At 38.7% G+C, this 15,607-nt stretch overlaps 1 pseudogene; it reads right to left on the bottom strand.

Moving 5' to 3' along the window:
- Positions 1 to 225: 225 nt before the first annotated feature.
- The window catches only part of LOC112826378 (hydroxyacylglutathione hydrolase, mitochondrial pseudogene), a 137,019-nt pseudogene continuing 121,637 nt past the window's right edge, over positions 226 to 15,607 (bottom strand).

The raw sequence follows: 15,607 nt of genomic DNA, 5'->3' as shown, positions 1-15,607 counted from the left end.
TGGCCAGATTGAATGGCTATTAATCTGTTATATTCTCATAAAGATATTTTCAGACAAATAAAAACGAGTGAGCATAAATCCTTTCAATTAAATATAAGTCAGTGGTTCTAAATTAGGGACACTATTGTTCATCAGGGGACATTTACCAATGTCTGGAGACATTTTTAATTGTCATGATTTGGGAGTTCCTCCCTTTACACTTTCAACTTCTCTTATAAATATGCATTAGAACATCTGATAACACGGGCAAAGGGCCCTGAGATTAATTTAAAATTAAACCAAGACTGGATTTCCTGCACTCCTGGCAGGAAATTTATCTAAAACATCTGAATACCCAAATGTGCTTGAGAGAGGTGGCGGCCACGGGCAGCCCAGGCCCCACAGCCGCCTCAGTCCCGGGGCACGTTGAAATGGTCCTTCTCTTTGCCGATGGCCCTCATGGTGGTCACAGGTCCATCTCGCCAGCATGGTGCTGCACAGTCTTCTCCCTCACTCTCATGAACGGGGTTGTAGGTGAACTCCTCCGCGATGGTGGATAGCACCGTGGGCTCCCCAATACTGTACTTCTCCTTGGCCCAGGCCAGCTTCTCCTGAATGGCAGCATTGTTGGGCTCTATGTGCTGTGCAAACTTGAGGTTGTTGATGGTATACTCGTGGCCACAGTACACTCTTGTGTCTGGAGGGAGCTGGCCCAGGATCTTAAGCAGGGTTTTGTGCATCTCATCCGCTGTCCCTTCACAGAACTTCCCACAGCCAGCCATGAACAAGGTGTCACCTGTGAACGCAGCAGGAGGCTCAGAGCTGCTGGGCTTGCTCACAAAGTAGCAGATGTGTCCAGAAGTGTGGCATGGTGTTGGCAGGCACTTGACATTGAGAGACCCCACCTGCAGTGTGGACAGGTGCGTGCCTTGTGAGTCAGGGCCCAGATCCGGTCGTCACCCCCACACGCCTTCAGCCCAGGCTCCAGCTTGACCAGCTTCTCGGTCCCACCAGCTTGGTCCCAAGAAACCGACTCTTGAGAAGAAACAGATGCTTACCAAAAGGGAGGCGGTGGGGTGGTAGGGTTACATAGGTGATTCTTTTTTTTTTTTTTTCAGGCACTTGGTAAACTGAAAGCAAACTTCTTTATTGTACACAGTACAGAATATAACGCAGCTTGGCAGGGGAGGGGAGGGGCAGAGGGAGGGGGAGAGGGAGAATCTCAAGCAGACTCCTCACTGAGCGTGGAGCCTGACGTAGGGCTTGATCTCATGACCCTGAGACCATGTATTGAGCCAAAATCAAGAGTCAGATGTGTAACTGACTGAGCCACCCACGTGCCCCCCTCTTTAATTTTTGAAGTTTTATTTATTAATTTTGGGGGAGATGCCAGCAAGTATTCTAAAATGCATAGGACTGCCCTCCACAACAAAGAATTATCTATTTTAAAATGTCAATAGTGCCATCGTTGTGTAAACCTGCTGTAAATTCTGGAAACAGATTAGCACAAATATTCAAACTTTTATGTTGGCTTAAAAAGATTTCAGCTGGAAAGCTTTCACACTGTTACACTTCTCTACTTTTCTCCATGTGACAAGCACAAATACATCACTTTCTTCCCTTTCTTCCTTCTTTAAATTTTTCCATCTCTGAAAGGCTTATGCCCAAATTACTGTAGTTTTTAAGATCACAACAGATTCCCTATTTTTAGTATTTAAACTTGGCACTATTGTTAGAGAAAGCTCTTGGAGCTTGAGTTCCTGCTACTTGCAGCCATGGCATATTGATACATCCCGGTCTTTCTGATAAACCTTGAACTTTGTCATGGGATTTGTTTCATGTGTCTTTATACACTCCTATCTAGAGCACATTTAATTTACTATACCAGATCATTCATTTCATTTTGTATGACTTTTCCTTTCATAGCAAACCTCGTTGGATGATGCAGTTGAATTTCTAGGAGAATGGGTGTAAACCTGGATCAATATCAGACAAATACCTTGAACAGCACTCTGAAATGTACCTGAGGCGGCCTAGCTGGCCCTGCTGTGGCACTCAGGGATGTTTTCTCAGTAAAAGCCATGAAATGAAAAAGAGTTGGAAACCTCTTCCCGGGGCTGCTTTAATCACCTCTCCTTTTTCTTAGTGATAGAGATATATGCTTTTAAGACTCTCATACTTCTCAGATTGTTTGCAGACATTGTCTGTATCTTGTTTGTCATCTCTGGATCTAGGTTACTGACAATCTGAGAACACCAAGGTCTAGGAAACTCCTTCCTTCCTATTTAGGTAAAGACTTTCAATGTGTTCTTCCTTTATTGCTTAAAAGGGGAGCATTCTAACATAAAACTATGAAGCAATCCAGCTGGGTTGACCTTATGCTCTGTGGTAGTTTTTTCCTAGTGCTTCAAGGACAAATGGATCTCAGTAGTGGGCTGAGGCTGAGCTGACTGTGCACATTCCTTCCTTCCTTTACTTAGTGATGTCCCATTGACAGCTTATCACTGGCTGTGGTAGAAGGATTTATGCTATTGACGTTGGCCCATGCTACCAAGCTGGACTTTCTCCTCCAGAGCACCTGCGGCTGCTAGTTTTATCCTCCAAGGAGTCAAGGCTTTTCTCCTTGTTTTATTAGGAACTAGCATAAGGGCTACACAGACTTCCCCATGGTTTCAGGACAAAAGTGTCTGGGAACGTTATTGTCAAGTTTGAGTTATAGTTAGTTTTAAAGTGGGTGCTCTTACTTTACATGAGGACCATTTTTCCCAGTTCGAGAACCACAGAGATCCTAGGATCCTAGGACAGTTAAGGTGGATTAAGCAATTCCTTTTTAGTTCCCCTCATCATTGACATACTGCTCATTTTTCCAGTGCTCTTTAGTCTATGACTTCCTTGCTGGGTGGCTTTCATCAGCTAGGTATTTCTGGCAGGTAGATATCCACAGATACATCTCGGGGTAAATATTGTATTTACCCACTTTGCTTGTTTTGGGACCTCTGAAAAATAATGATGGGGTGATTTTGTTACTGCTGTCAGCATTCACTGAAATCACTGGGCTGCACATTTGAATTTGGAGTTACAAATTTTTCAATAATTATATGTTAGTATTTAATTCTGTAGATTTCAAAAACAAAGACTTGAATTTTATGTCATGTCTGCTATTGAATATATCTTTGAAAGGATCTTTCCTTTGGGTTTTTGCTTGACATTGTTCTCATCTGTTCTATCAGCTAGGCTATAATTTTTGGTAGATGATTTCATTCAAGGGTATTTGTCTTCTGCCAAGCATGTTTGGTGACGAGAGGGGTATTTCATAAACAAAGCATTTCATATTCCAAATACATGTCTTATAGTGTAGCATTTATGTAAAACCATCTGGGACTCATGTATTACCAGTTATATAAGACTATTTAGGACTTGTGTATCAGTTAGGCTGGTGGCCATGTAGAGATCCTCAAACACTATCCCCAAATCCCATATTTTGATGCTGCTTTCATTAGGAAAATATTTTGGGTTTTCAGATCTTAGTGAAATGCATTTATTTATACATAAATCACATAAATGTAAAAAAAAAAACCATAAAATCAGAACAAATCACATAACAGTTCCCCGAGTTCTTAAGCATAAGCCTGCCTTCCTATCATTTGAATTTTCCATACAGTTATCTACTTTATAAAAGTCTGTAGTAATAATATTTAGGTGCCTCTCATTCAGTAACATTTTGCTCTCAGCTGGAGGCTTCAAGGGGTTTGGTTCTTTTACTTTTATTCTGTGTTCTCTACTTCCAGTGCCTCAGTCATATCAACTCCCTGAGGCTTCCTCAGGTGTCAAGAACTTGTACTCTTCCTGCAGATGGCCTCTCTTGTCTGTGGGCAATAGCTGAGAGCAGACCGCTCAGCTCCTCCAAGATGGGGGCTTACAGTGGGGCTGTTGTCCCTGTGATATTTATGTCTATACCATGGGCAAACCCGCTTTTCTTCATTATAATCTAAGTATCCCTCTAAGTCATTTAAACTCTTCATAAACTTTGTCCTTTATAACACTTTAAAACATTTCTAAATACAGAGTAATAAATGTTCAATGCAAAAGACTTGGCAGAAGTAGAAAAACACCAGAAAAAGTAATACACAAAGCCATCTACTCTTCACCCTTTGGTTCATACATTTCCAGGATTTTCTCATGTCATGGTTTTCATATCTTTTACTTTCACTTATTCTATAGTGAACAATTTCCATGTGATTATGTACTTTTCTTACTATGATTATTTTTTAAATTTTTTTTTAATTCCAGTATAGTTAACACACAGTTTTATATTAGTTCCTTGTATACAATATAGTGATTCAACAATTCTAGCCATTACTCGGTGCTCATCATGGTGAATGTATTCTCACGGTGATTATTTTTAATGACTATTAACACACTACCTGCTGTATACTTTTACCATAACTTTAGCCATGATCATGTGTTGGAATTTGATTTTTTTTTAAATAAAAAGATTGACGGTTATCCTGGTACATATAGTTTGTTAGAAAGGTGCCTTGAAATTATATTACTGAGCTGGATGAAAACTATTGATATCTTCAGACATTTAAGATATTTTTCCAAATTGTACTCTATATAGGGTGTTACAATACACCCTCCACAATGATTATGAAGGTGCCAACTTTCACCCACCTTGGCTGCTCAATAGAATACTCAAAGAATTATAGTTCTTCATGAATTATTTCCCAAGAGGAAGAAAGTTAAATTTTGCTACTGTGGTTGCAATAAAATACTGGCATATAACTCTATCTGCATTTAGGTTGGAAACCTAAGGACACGGTGCTTATATTTTAACATGGAAGGCAGGGCTAATGTTTCCAAGAAATGGCCTTCTTGCTAAGTATGCAAAGATCCCCACATTTAGGTGTTTTTTTTTTTCTCTCATACTATGTGTTTTTTTGTGATATTTTTGAAAAATATTATTAGGAATTTTTGCTAAAGTTGTTTTATATAGTTGGTAAGTGGCAGCTTAATGAATGGTGACAAATTATGATAGATCATGCTGATGTGATATTTATATGACTTGGGATATTTTTATTTTAGAATATTTTAATTATCCCAAAAGCATAAAAAATAAAATGCTAGTATAATAAGAAATATGTGATTTCTGGCACAATAATAACAGAGGGATGTTTAAAAAAGAGGGCTAACCTTAAAACTTAATTGCAATTCCTACATATAAAGGCATTTAAGGAAAAATATTTTGAGGTAACATAACATTCAAAAAGTGCACATGCAACACATGGATTTAGGTAAGTCTTACATACATGGTCGGTATCTGTCATTTATTATTGAGAAAAGTCCACTTTCTCTACATTCTTATGGTCTATTTTTCATTTAAGAGCAAGATTTTACATTTTCTAACATGTTTAATTATGTCAGAGCAAAAGTGTGATAATCCACAAAACTTCACTTTTATCACTAAAACCTACATGCTGAAAACAATTCATCACAGCTTATACAGAGTTTACAATTCAGTTTTTATGTATGAAAAGAACTTACTACCTTCCTCACTCAGTTTTTCCTTTGAGAACACTGTTAACCCAATTCCTAATAAGGAAACTGCTTTGCACATTTACAGGAAAAAAAGGCATGGGTTTCCTTGGCAACTGGAGCCATGTGCAATCTCTCAGAACAGCTCCTCCTACACTCAAGTTTCCTAGGTAGCGGGCTGCATATATTTTGTAAAGACAATGGGATAATGGGAGAGCTATCACCCTGTTCAACCCTGCATGGGAAAAGCTTCAATGGGAAAGATGCATTTGCTCTAATAACTGGTAATTTGAGAGAAAATATCAATTGTATGATGAGGTTGCTACCTCTGCCTAATTGAGAACCAACAGTTTAATTCAGGGTCCAAAATAAATTTAGGTTTTGTACAGGTGAAATTAACCTCCTCCCATCTACATTCACTGACCGCCCCCACCACCACCACCACATGAGCTCAGATATGTTTGCAGCTCAAGCTGAAGGTAAGTTGCAAGTGAGTACGATCATGGTAGTGGTTCCTTCACAGTCTCCCAGAGCTCTGTCACTGGAGCAGAAAACCTAATCTTTATCTTACACAAATGGAAAGAAATTCAATTTATCCTGAAATTGACTATAAAGTGTCACAAAAGTTTAAAACCTCTAACCTGATCTTGTCTATAGATCTAGAAAATATTATGAAATAAATCATGATGGCCTAAAAGAAATAGGTATTTACAATAAAAAAAAGAAAGAAAGAAGAAAATATGGAGGAAATTGATTATATACAGTCTATGCTGTATATAAGGGTGATTTTCTAGGTCTAGGGGTGGGCAGAAAAATTTATGTGAATTCATTTGTATCATGCAGATTCCTCTGTTTTCCTAACATAAGAACATTTGGAAAAAATCAAATTAAAGAGCAGATGTACATTATTATTAAATGTGGACAGAGCCAATGCAAAATTTTCTGGCTAATTAGGACTCTTTACAAGTCCAATATTGTTTTAAAAATTATTTTTGAAACCTTTTTAAATTTTTAATTTCATATAATAGAAACTCCTCTGACATGCAACTCCTATTCTCTCACAATACAATTAAGTATAATTATCTATTGAGTTACACACAAAGAAAAATATAATTTATATGTAATTAATCAGTTCTGGAGCATTGTGAGTTTTAAATTATGTGCAACTAGAGGAGTACAGATTACATTGTTTAAACCTGTCTTGTTGAATACTTAGTAGAATATCTTTACAACTAGCACCTAAAGGGAAGAATATCACAACACACTCATTTTAATACCTTTCTTGCAAGAGACACTATTCTATATATGTTTATATTTTGAACCAAAAATTGGGACACATTTGAATAAAAGTTTGGGATATAAATATTTTTACATTGCCTTCTAAAATACAATTACATTTAATGCTTCTCTCTCTCTCACACACACTTAGGCTTTTATTCCCCTATTTATGTGATTCCAAGCAGTGGGGGTTGCAGGGTATGAGAATTAATCTTGGAAAGTGATTTTGAGATTGCAATAATGGATTCTAAATAATTTATGACAATAGGAGCACAGACTTCTTACATTTTGAATTGCTAGTTTAATGCAATATAGGATCTGATTAAATACTCCATCTGCATGTTCACTGGTCTCACATGAAGATTTGTTAAGTATATGTTCTACAACATCCTTCTTAATTCTTATTCTTATTCAAGTGTGCCTTCTTTTTCTCCCTTGGAGTTCTAAACCCAACTTTCCCTCTTCTATCTGTGAAACCAAAACTGCAACAATAAGAATAAGAATAGACATTTACTTAGTTATTAAATAATCTAGTTAATTTTGGATTTACTATTTGTAGGCACTAAGTGTTTTCCTCGCATCAGAGGGTAAAATGTCAATTATTAATATCTGTTATTTGATTATTTTGTTACACATTCAGTCTTATTTCTAATATAATTTTATTTTTTATTTTTTATTGTTATGTTAATCACCATACATTACATCATTAGTTTTTGATGTAGGGTTCCATTATTCATTGTTTGTGCATAACACCCAGTGCTCCACGCAGAATGTGCCCTCTTTAATACCCATCACCAGGCTAACCCATCCCCCCACCCCCCTCCCCTCTAGAACCCTCAGTTTGTTTTTCAGAGTCTATCGTCTCTCATGGTTCGTCTCCCCCTCCGACTTACTCCTATTCATTCTTCCCCTCCTGCTATCTTCTTCTTTTTCTTTCTTCTTAACATATGTTGCATTATTTGTTTCAGAAGTACAGATCTGTGATTCAACAGATTCACAGCGCTCACCAAGCACGTACCCTCCCCAAAGTCTATCACCCAGCCACCCCATCCCTCCCACCCGCCCCCACCACTCCAGCAACACTCAGTTTGTTTCCTGAGATTAAGAATTCCTCATCTCAGTGAGGTCATATGATACATGTCTTTCTCTGATTGACTTATTTCACTCAGCATAACACCCTCCAGTTCCATCCACGTCGTTGCAAATGGCAAGATCTCATTCCTTTTGATGGCTGCATAATATTCCATTGTGTATATATACCACTTCTTCTTTATCCATTCATCTGTCGATGGACATCTTGGCTCTTTCCACAGTTTGGCTATTGTGGACATTGCTGCTATAAACATTGGGGTGCACGTACCCCTTCGGATCCCTACATTTGTATCTTTGGGGTAAATACCCAGTAGTGCAATTGCTGGATCGTATGGTAGCTCTATTTTCAACTGTTTGAGGAACCTCCATACTGTTTTCCAGAGTGGTTGCACCAGCATGCATTCCCCCAACAGTGTAGGAGGGTTCCCCTTTCTCCGCATCCCCGCCAACATCTGCCGTTTCCTGACTTGTTAATTATAGCCATTCTGACTGGTGTGAGGTGGTATCTCATTGAGGTTTTGATTTGGATTTCCCTGATGCCAAGCGATGTTGAGCACTTTTTCATGTGTCTGTTGGCCATTTGGATGTCTTCTTTGGAAAAATGTCTGTTCATGTCTTCTGCCCATTTCTTGATTGGATTATTTGTTCTTTGGGTGTTGAGTTTAATAAGTTCTTTATAGATTTTGGATACTAGCCCTTTATCTGATATGTCATTTGCAAATATTTTCTCCCATTCTGTTGGTTGTCTTTTGGTTTTGTGGACTCTTTTGCTGTGCAAAAGCTTTTTATCATGATGAAATGCCAATAGTTCATTTTTGCCCTTGTTTCCCTTGCCTTTGGCGATGTTTCTAGGAAGAAGTTGCTGCAGCTGAGGTCGAAGAATTTGCTACCTGTGTTCTCCTTTAGGATTTTGATGGACGCCTGTCTCATGTTTAGGTCTTTCAACCATTTGGAGTCTATTTTTGTGTGTGGTGTAAGGAAATGGTCCAGTATCATTCTTCTGCATGTGGCTGTCCAATTTTCCCAACACTATTTGTTGAAGAGACTGTCTTTTCCATTGGACATTCCTTCCTGCTTTGTCAAAGATGAGTTGACCATAGAGTTGAGGGTCCATTTCTGGGCTCTCGATTCTGTTCCATTGATCTATGTGTCTGTTTTTGTGCCAGTACCATACTGTCTTGATCATGACAGCTTTGTAATAGAGCTGGAAGTCCGGAATTGTGATGCCACCAGCTTTGCTCTTTTTTTTCAAGATTCCTCTGGTTATTCGGGGTCTCTTCTGGTTCCATCCAAATTTTAGGATTATTTGTTCCATTTCTTTGAAAAAAGTAGATGGTATTTTGATGGGGATTGCATTGAATGTGTAGATTGCTCTAGGTAGCATTGCCATCTTCACAATGTTTGTTCTTCCAATCCATGAGCATGGAACGGTTTTCCATTTCTTTGTGTCTTCTTCAATTTCTTTCATGAGTATTTTATAGTTTTCTAAGTACAGATCCTTTGCCTCTTTGGTTAAATTTATTCCTAGGTATCTTATGGTTTGGGGTGCAATTGTAAATGGGATCGACTCCTTGATTTGTCTCTCTTCTGTCTTGTTGTTGGTGTATAGGAATGCCACTGATTTCTGTGCATTGATTTTATATCCTGCCAATTTACTGAATTCCTGTATGAGTTCTAGCAGTTTTGGGTGGAGTCTTTTGGGTTTTCTACATACAGTATCATATCATCTGCAAAGAGTGAGAGTTTAACTTCCTCTTTGCCGATTTGGATGCTTTTGATTTCTTTTTGTTGTCTGATTGCTGTGGCTAGGACTTCTAATACTATGTTGAATAGCAGTGGTGATAGTGGACATCCCAGCTGCGTTCCTGACCTTAGGGGAAAAGCTCTCAGCTTTTCCCCATTGAAATGATATTCGCTGTAGGTTATTCATAGATGGCTTTTATGATATTGAGGTATGTACCCTCTATCCCTATACTCTGAAGAGTTTTGATCAAGAAAGGATGCTGTACTTTGTCAAATGCTTTTTCTGCATCTATTGAGAGGATCATATGAATTTTGTTCTTTCTTTTGTTAATGTATTGTATCATGTTGATTGACTTGCGGATGTTGCACCAACCTTGCAGCCCAGGGATAAATCCCACTTGGTCATGGTGAATAATCCTTTTAATGTACTGTTGGATCCTATTGGCTAGTATTTTGGTGAGAATTTTTGCATCCATGTTCATCAAGGATATTGGTCTGTAATTCTCCTTTTGGATGGGGTCTTTGTCTGGTTTTGGGATCAAGGTAATGGTGGCCTCATAAAATGAGTTTGGAAGTTTTCCTTCCATTTCTATTTTTTGGAACAGTTTCAGGAGAATAGGTATTAATTCTTCTTTAAATGTCTGATAGAATTCCCCTGGGAAGCCATCTGGCCCTGGGCTTTTTTTGGGGGGGAGATTTTTGATGACTGCTTCAATTTCCTTAGTGGTTATAGGTCTGTTCAGGTTTTCTATTTCTTCCTGGTTCAATTTTGGTAGTGGATACATCTCTAGGAATGCACCCATTTCTTCCAGGTTATCTAATTTGCTGGCATAGAATTGCTCATAATATGTTCTTATAATTGTTTGTATTTCTTTGGTGTTGGTTTTGATCTCTCCTCTTTCATTCATGATTTTGTTGATTTGGGTCATTTTTCTTTTTGAAAAGTCTGGCCAGGGGTTTATCAATCTTGTTAATTCTTTCAAAGAACCAGCTCCTAGTTTCGTGGATCTGTTCTACTGTTCTTTTGGTTTCTATTTAATTGATTTCTGCTCTGATTTTTATTATTTCTCTTCTCCTGCTGGGTTTAGGCTTTATTTGCTGTTTTTTCTCTAGCTCCTTTAGGTGTAGGGTTAGGTTGTGTTTTTGAGACATTTCTTGTTTTTTGAGAAAGCCTTGTGTTGCTATATACTTTCCTCTCAGGACTGCCTTTGCTGTATCCCAAAGATTTTGAACAGTTGTGTTTTCATTTTCATTGGTTTCCATGAATTTTTTTAAATCTTCTTTAATTTCTTGGTTGACCCATTCATTCTTTAGTAGGATGCTCTTTAGCCTCCATGTATTTAAGTTCTTTCCGACTTTCCTCTTGTGATTGAGTTCTAGTTTCAAAGCATTGTGGTCTGAAAATATGCAGGGAATAATCCCAATCTTTTGGTACTGGTTGAGACCTGATTTGTGACCTAGGATGTGATCAATTCTGGAGAATGTTCCATGGGCACTACAGAAGAATGTGTATTCCGTTGCTTTGGGATGGAATGTTCTGAATATGTCTGTGAAGTCCATTTGGTCCAGTGTGTCATTTAAAGTCTTTATTTCCTTGTTGATCTTTTGCTTAGATGATCTGTCCATTTCAGTCAGGGGGGTGTTAAAGTCCCCCACTATTATTGTATTGTTGTCAATGTGTTTCTTTGTTTTTGTTATTAATTGCTTTATATAATTGGCTGCTCCCATGTTCGGGGTATAGATATTTACAATTGTTAGATCTTCTTGTTGGATAGACCCTTTAAGTAGGATATAGTGTCCTTCCTCACCTCTTATTACAGTCTTTGTTTTAAAATCTAATTTGTCTGATATAAGGATTGCCACCCCAGCTTTCTTTTGGTGTCCATTAGCATGGTAAATTGTTTTCCACCCCCTCATTTTCAATCTGGGGGTGTCTTTGCGTGTAAAATGAGTCTCTTGCAGACAGCATATTGAAGGGTCTTGTTTTTTAATCCAATCTGATAGCCTGTGTCTTTTGATTGGGGCAAGTAGCCCATTTACATTCAGGGTAACTATTGAAAGGTATGAATTTAATGCCATTGTATTGCCTATAAGGTGACTGTTACTGTACATTGTCTGTGTTCCTTTCTGATCTATGCTGCTTTTAGGCTCTCTCTTTGCTTAAAGGACCCCTTTCAATATTTCTTGGAGTACTGGTTTCGTGTTTGCAAATTCCTTTAGTTTTTGTTTGTCCTGGAAGCTTTTTATCTCTCCTTCTATTTTCAATGACAGCTTAGCCAGATATAGTATTCTTGGCTGCAGATTTTTATCGTTTAGTGCTCTGAAGATATCATGCCAGTCCTTTCTGGCCTGCTAGGTCTCTGTGGATAAGTCTGTTGCCAATCTAATATTTCTACCATTGTAGGTTACATATCTCTTCTCCCTAGCTGCTTTCAGGATTTTCTCTTTGTCTCTGAGACTCATAAGTTTTACTATTAGATGTCGGGGTGTTGACTTATTTTTATTGATTTTGAGAGGGGTTCTCTGTGCCTCCTGGATTTTGATGCCTGTTTCCTTCCTCACATTAAGGAAGTTCTCTGCTATTATTTGCTCCAATATACCTTCTGCCCCTCTCTCTCTTTCTTCTTCTTCTGGGATCCCAATTATTCTAATGTTGTTTCATCTTATCGTATCGCTTATCTCTCGAATTCTGCCCTCATGATCCTGCAGTTGTTTCTCTCTCTTTTTCTCAGCCTCTTTATTTTCCATCATTTGGTCTTCTATATCACTGATTCTCTCTTCTGCCTCATTTATCCTAGCAGTTAGTGCCCCCATTTTTGATTGCACCTCATTAATAGCCTTTTTGATTTCGACTTGGTTAGATTTTTGTTCTTTTATTTCTCCAGAAAGGGTTTCTCTAATAACTTCCATGCTTTTTTTAAGCCTAGCTAGTATCTTTAAAGTCATGATTCTGAACTCTAGGTCCAACATCATACTAATGTCTGTATTGAGTAGGTCCCTGGCAGACGGTACTACCCCTTGTTCTTTTTGCTGAGTTGATTTTTTTTGTCTTGTCATTTTGTCCAGAGGAGAATAGATGAATGAGAGAACAAAATGCTAACAGGGTAATAACGTCCCCAGCATATATACTCTATACAAATCAGAAAATACCTGAAACCAGGAGAAAAGAAAGGGAAAGAAAGAAAAAAGAAAGTGAAAAAAAAAAAACAAAAAGATAAACACAAAAACAGAACAATACAAAAAAACCCAGAATATGATCAAATATCATCAGGCTAGTGCATAGATCAATGCCACACACTAGATTTTGGGCGTATTTTGGTCTGTTAGAAAAAAGTGCCTCCTAAAATTTTAGAGGAAGAAAGATTTATATATGTACAAAATAGGGGTTGAAACAATGAAGGAATGGAAGATGACTGTAAAGATGAAAATTATAAAAGATTTTATAAACGGAATTGATAAGAAGTTGTTTGATAAAAGAAAGAAGAAGATTTAAAAAAAAAAGAAAAAAAAAGGAGAGAATGTGATCAGGCAGGAGACTAGAACAAAGCCATACACTAGTGATTTAGGGTATATTTTGATATGTTAGAAGAAACTGTATCTCAAAATTTTAAAAAGAGAACAACTTATATATATATGCCAAAAATAAGGGTAACTACTATGAAGGGATAAAATATGACTCTAAAAATGAAAAATAAAAAATGTTTTTTTTAAAAAAGGGATTGATAAGATGTTGGTTGAAAAAGGGAAAAAGAAAAATTAAAAAAAATTTTTTAAAAATTAACTGTGAAAAACTAATGAATCATGGTAAAAAAAAGCCATGAATTCTATGTGCAGTATTCCCCTAGCGCTGGAGTTCTCCTGTTCTCCTTGATCAGTAAACTTGGTCTTGGCTTGCTGGCTGTTCGTGCTGATCTTCTGGGGGAGGGGCCTGTTGCCATGGTTCCCAAATATCTTTGCCGGAGACGGAATTGCCCCGCCCTTGTCGGTCTGGGCTAAGCAAGCTGCTCGGGTTTGCTCTCAGGAGCTTTTGTTCCCTGCAAGCTCTCGGTGCAGCTTTGGAGGACCAGGGTGAAAATGGCGGCCTCCCAATCTCCACCCGGAGGAGCCGAGAACTGGGGGCCTCGCTCTACAGTGCGCCCCCAGAGAAAAGCAGTCACTCCCGTCTCCCCGGTCTCTGGCCGCACTCCGTGCTCACCCGGCCTGTGACCGAGCGTTTCTATCTCTGGCACCCGACCCCGTGTGGAGTCTCCAAACCCAGCAGATCCCTGCGGTGCGCTCCCGCGCCACTCCTCCCCGGGGAGGAAAGGGAGTCTCCCCGGCTCTGCTGCTTGTTGGGTCCCTGCTGGAGGAGCAGTGGCCCGACTGGGCCGCGGATCCCAGTTTATGGCAACCCCGGGCTGAGAGCCCGCGCCTCGGCTCCGTCTCTGCAGCCGCTTCCCCACTTCGATACCTGGGAGCTCTGCTGCACTCAGGCACCCCCGGTCTTTCTGTGACCCCGAGGGTCCTGAGACCACACTGTCCCACGAGGGTTCCACCCCCCGCTTAGCCACTGGAGCGACGGCCCTCAGCGGAGCCGACTTCTAAAAGTTCCGATTTTGTGCTCCGTGGCTCTAGCACTTGCCAGAAGTGCCGACGGAGGCCCCCTCCCCTGCCGTCTATCCTCCCGAGTATTGCCTCGGATTCACTTCTCCAGACATCCTACCTTCCAGTAAGTGGTCGCATTTCTGTTCAGAGAGTTGTTACTATTCTTCTCTTCGATCTCCTGTTGAGGTCGTAGGTGTTCAGAATGGTTTGATCCCTATTCAGCTGAATTCCAGAGACCAGACGAAATCCAGGTCTCCTACTCTTCCGCCATCTTGCTCCGCCCCCTTATTTCTAATATAATTTTATCAGGCAATTCTGTTTATACAGTTTTGTTTAACCATAGTTTAAAGTGCAACTTCCAGGTGTTTCTAAGATTTTTTCTTAAATCAGGGAGATCTTTCCCATTATCCCTGGTGTGCACCATATGAAAACATTTGAAGCATATGAAAATGAATACATCAAGAAGAGAAAAATTACCAGCGTCTGGTTTGGTGGTTTAGAAGCAATGCTTATTCTGACGAGTTGCAAAACTATCCATCCGTTATAACTAATAACTAGTTGCCAGGCAGCATAGTTATTCCAAAGAAAGAATGTTGGGATTTGTGTACGTTTTACCATAGTTGAAGGTTATCTGATGATGAATAACACTAAGATCAAGGGCATATTTGATAGGCAAATTTAACCTAGTACCCTTTTAATTTTAGTTATTTGGTTCATATATTACTATAGTACATTTGAGAAAGATGTTTGAATTGAACTAAAGATATTAATTTAGTTTGATAAACGAGTTAACTTTTGTGGAATGTTGCAGACAGAATCTCTTGGTTGGGTGGATTACTTAGATATTGCCTCTAAGCCCTTTTTCATCTTTAAGATACTCTAATTCTCATGTTGCAACCTTGTAATACAGGCTACTATTTAAGTCTTTGCATGGTGCTGAACTTTGGACTTTTAAAATCGTGTTGGCTCCATTAGCCGTGGATAGAAACTTTAGACCTCCCTTTTTGCAGAATGGTTAATCTTTACCTAAAACTGGCAGAGTAATATTCTTTAATTAGTTACAGCTATGATGTAATTAAGATGCAACTGGCTAACTATTTTGGAAATAGTAAATATTTCTTGCATGCAAGTGGCAACTTAAAATTTCCCAAGAAAAATGAATCCATTTGTGAATCACATGAACACACGACTGGAGAAACCAACAGTGTCCTGAAAACCATTTTCAATTTGAAGGCTTACTGAGCACATAAAATAGATCTTTTATTGGTCTTTTATGTGACTATTAAAAAAAACACTCTGAAAATCTGAATGACTGTGAGGAATTTTCAATTTTGACATTTAAAAATACATTCATTAGATTTACAAAAATTTACATGTAAACATAGACTTCATCTTC

This window comes from Callorhinus ursinus, unplaced genomic scaffold (assembly GCF_003265705.2).
Source record: "Callorhinus ursinus isolate GAN/ISIS: 27379988/994484 unplaced genomic scaffold, GSC_fseal_2.0 scaffold7, whole genome shotgun sequence".
NCBI lineage: Eukaryota > Metazoa > Chordata > Mammalia > Carnivora > Otariidae > Callorhinus > Callorhinus ursinus.
The sequence above is the reverse complement of the archived record's forward strand: the minus strand, read 5'-3'. Positions and strand labels throughout refer to the sequence as shown.